We start from the raw sequence: 4787 nt of genomic DNA on the forward strand, positions 1-4787 counted from the left end.
TGAATAAATTCACCACGTCCAATTTTGACTTTCGAAATGATAGTTTTATCAACCTCTTTAAATAGCTTTTGGTCATGTGGTTTGTGCTACCACTGTAAATCAGTCATGAATCACTAGAGCTATTACATGCTCTATGCATCCAAAGTTTATCATGCACTCAACATTAGGCCTCAACCAACACTTTCTTTATGGGTGATACCTCTTTTTGTAGTATGGACATGATGGATAAATGCAATCCCTATTTTTGTTGTTGTTGTCAACCTTGTCACTCTTCATTTCATAGTTGTTCTTCCTCCTGGATCTTTTATCTGAGCTTGGAAAGCACCCTCTTTAGATTGTTCTTTTCTCACCATTCTCCTTTTTTCGTGTGCATTTTTAATGCATTTAATAGTTATATTAAGGTAATATTAGACACATCTTTAGTATTTTCTAAAGATGGATTGTGACTAGAAATCTGTCAAGAACAATAATAAGTTTTTTCTTAACCATTTTAGAATAAAAAAATTCAAAGCCATGCAATGAAGACAATATTGACAATGTTGAAAAGTTTATTGGCATACTCTTGAATCTTGATTGTTTGACTTCTTCATTTTTTGTATCTCAAATCCTGTAACTAGATTGAACACTTGCATGCTCTTTATCTTTTTTTTTTCCTTGACATTTATCCTTGAGGAAGTGCCAAATTCCCAATGCTAATTTCTAGTGAATTTTCTTTTGAGATAACAGAAAATAAATAAGCTTTTGCCTTTGAATTTCTAGCTTTTCTTTCCTTCCACTTTCTAATTTGAGCCAATGCTGGATTATCCGACAAAGGAAGAACATCATAGTTCTCCTCTACAACTTCCTAGAGATCATTTGCCTCTAGGTATGTCTCTATTATAGGCTTTGGCTGCCCAAATAGGATAATTGTGACCATCAAGAACAGATGGGGCTAGTGTTATGTAGCGTGAGTCCTTTTTTTTCAACTCACAAGGCCCTTCAGAAGAGAGCTTTGATGCAAATTTGTTGGTACAACATGCATTGAACAAGTGGCCTCAATAACTTAAGAAGGGGGGGGGGTGAATTAAGTTTCTAAATTTTCCCTCTAACAAACTTTAACCCCCATTTAAATGATAGGCTTTAGAATGCAGAAGAAGAAAAAACAATCAATTTAACAATGTTCTTTTAAATGCGCAAGACAAAGTAAACTATAGTAAAATAACTGAGATAAGGGAAGAGAGAAATGCAAACTTGATTTATACTGGTTCGGTGTTAACTCGTTGGCAAGTGCACCAAATTTGTCACAAGTAGTAAAGTACTCGGAAGTCTGAGTGTCGAATCCACAGGGACTTTGTTTGTACTTAGATTAATGCAAACCCAATTTTCAAGCAAGAGATAATAAATTTAAAATAACAGATAAAGAAAGATAGAAGATAAGGTAAAGGTTTAAAAGAAAAGATAAAAGATTTAAAGATAAAAATAGAAGATAAAGAAAAAAGATAAGATAAGAAAAGTGAAAGATGAGAAAGATAAAAGATTAAGATAGAAAAAAATAAATTCAAGATATGATAATGTTGGGACCTGACTTACCTTGTCTGCCTAGGATGTATGAGTTTATGATTTTTCTTTGTCAATGCAATTGGATCTATTCTACCCACATCTATTCATTTACTTGCCCCTGATTCCTCACGATGACAAGCCTATTTTATTTATCTATCTCCCAAATCCCTTTGAAAAGACTCGACAAATAAAATGCATGAAGTATGAATTATAGATGTTTGCATGGGCATACTACTATCATTCTATGTCTAGCAATGATGTTCTTATGAAATCCTTTCTTGTTGTTCTATTAGAAGTTACCCTCTCCCAAGTGTCTAACCCCTAAAACTGATTCATGCATACTTTCTTTAAACCTTTATTAGAAGTTACCCTCTCCCGAGTGTCTAACCCTTAAAAGAATGTAAAGATGAGAATGCAAGATAAAATAGAAAAGATCATAGAATAGAAAAAACCTGGAAAGGACTCCTTTTGCATTGATAAATATGAGAAGTACATCATACATTGCTTGGCTTTTTAGGGGTTTAGCCACTCATGACCATTGAGGGCTTTACACTAAATGGGGTATAAGAACAAATGGAATAAAAGGGATGAAAGAAAGAAAGGTTGTAAATGAAACCCCTACTAGAGGGGGTTCTGTCGTGCCCTAGACTCCGTGGTCTGACTCTCTATTTATAGTTGCTGAATTGGACTTGGGCCTGATGCTAAAAATCTTCCTTTTTGATATTTTCTCAATATTTTTCTCTTTTAATAAATCCTATTCATATCTGCAAGCCATAAATAATAAAAATATCAATTCCTATCATTTAAGCCAAAAATAACTGCCAAATAAATATTTTTAAAGATATTTCAATATATTTTTATTATAAAAAATAGCTCATATTTAGCAGTTATCATTCGACCACTTCCCTTGCCTACGTCCAGTCCTCAAGCAACCCACTTGAGATTTTCACTAACTTTGTAAAAAAACCTTTTTACAACTTCTGATCACCCATGGAATGTCTTTCCCTCGTGTTCAGGAAACTCACAATTCAACCAGTCTCTTCATTACAACATACTTTCTGAGATGAACAAAAAGATTTCTCTCCTTTAGAGTGGATAATACAATTTGATGTTCCTGGATGAAATCTCAATTGATTTGCAAGTGTTTGCCCAAGAGTTTTTGAGAGAGCATTTGGGAAGTTCTCTTAGAATATCTCTCTCTTGTTTTTTGAATTTAGACACACATATATATAGGCCCTTCGTGCCTTTTTAAAATGGTTTGAAGAGATGTGTCTTTTCAAAAAGCTTTTTCTGAAATTCTTCACTGGTAATCGATTATAGGTTTCTGGTAATCGATTACAGGTTTCTAGTAATCGATTACACATTTATATTTTGAAGGGTCATGACTTTTCAAATTTAATTTCAAGAGTTCCGTTGTTGGTAATCGATTACACATCAATGGTAATTGATTACACATTCAAAATTCAAATTTCAAACCCTTTTAAGAAGTTGATTTGCAAACTTGTCTTCTGGTGATCAATTACACTGTCTAGTAATCGATTACCGGAGCCTTGACATGTTGGAAACAATGTTTTGAGCCAAAAGCTAATCTTGAATGAATCTTGAAGCAATACTTGTTTGTTGAAGCAATCTTGTCTTAATCTTGAAGTAATGCTTAACCTTTGAATGTTTGTTGAAGTGATCTTGAAAGCAAACTTGTTTGATTATTCTTTGACATCATCAAAATCATGTATTTATACATTCACAATCTCTCCCTTTTTGATGATGACAATCATTATCAAGTGAATTCTTCTCAGCATCATCAAAACCTGCATTATTCACATTCTCCCTCTTTTTGATGATGAGAATAATTATCAAGCAAATTCTTTTCGGTGTCATCAAAACATGTAACCTGCATAATTCACATTCTCCTCCTTTTAGATGATGACAATCATATGTAGGTTAGGAGTAAAAACAAAATAATATCTATCTGTATAGCTTACTCCCCCTTGATTTTGCAATGACTGCTTATATGAAACAATCAAAGATTTCATATATATAAAGAAAACTGTCTCATAAATAAAATAGATAAGTCCCCTTACCATCTTATCTTTTATCTATCTCTCCCCCATTCAAAGTATCATTTCTTGACCCAAAAAAAATGTTACCGCTTGTTGGAATATATGAGAATCAAATACACATTCAGTATAAATAATCAAAACATATAATAATAAAAAACAATCATCAAAAGTAATCAATAATCAACATAACTCTCAAACACAATCATCAAAAGAAACCTATTTTTTTCATCTATAAAATCATCATCATTTGTGTGATCTGTATGTATTTTTTTTCAACTTGTAACTTTTGACATGATTATGTTCTCAGGGTGTTTAAGGAAGCCAACAAAGCGGGCAAGGTGGTACATTTTTGCTTTTCATCCACTTTCTGATTGTATTTAGCATGTATCTTCATAACTTCTTAGTTCTTACAACCCATCAACTTTCTCTTCCTTTGTGTGTGTGTGTGCGTGTGTGTGCATGTATAATATTGCTTGACAGGTGAATATAGGTTCAAAGCCACCGAATTTTATGCTGAGAGATCAGAATGGGAAGAATGTGAGCTCTCCAACTTCAAAGAAAAACTAGTAATTGTGTATTTCTACCCTGCTTATGAGACCCTTGGCTGTACCAAACAAGTAAATACACCACAATGTCTTCTAATGTATTTGTCAGTGGAGATGCTAAATATTTAAGTTTTGTAGTTCTAAACATTTTCCAAATTTATAATTCAATAGAGGATGTCTAGTATACTATGTATGGTGCATAATTGCAAATGAACAAATGGAAATAGAATTGTTTAATGACATGTTTCAAACTTCATATGGTAAGATTTATTTGAGGTTTATTACTCGATTTCACTATTCCTGTTTTTTTAAATTAACCATATTATTCTTATGATGAATGCATTTCATGGAATGTAGGCATTTGCCAGCAAGTACACACTTCCATTTACTTTGTTGAGTGAAGAGGGTAACAAGGTGAGGAAAGAATGGGGAGTGCCAGGTGATTTCTTTGGATCATTGCTTGGAAGACAAACTTATGTTCTTGACAAAAATGGGGTGGTTCACAACAGGGGAGTGTTACGTTAACATTTCTCACTGGTTGAAGAGGATTTATCCCGTGAACTTTACAAAGGAGGTAAGCTTTATTAGCAGTTTTATCATAATATCATTCTATGATGTGTGTCAAAATAACTATTCCCCTTCA

This window comes from Glycine soja, chromosome 13, assembly GCF_004193775.1.
Source record: "Glycine soja cultivar W05 chromosome 13, ASM419377v2, whole genome shotgun sequence".
Classification (NCBI taxonomy): domain Eukaryota; kingdom Viridiplantae; phylum Streptophyta; class Magnoliopsida; order Fabales; family Fabaceae; genus Glycine; species Glycine soja.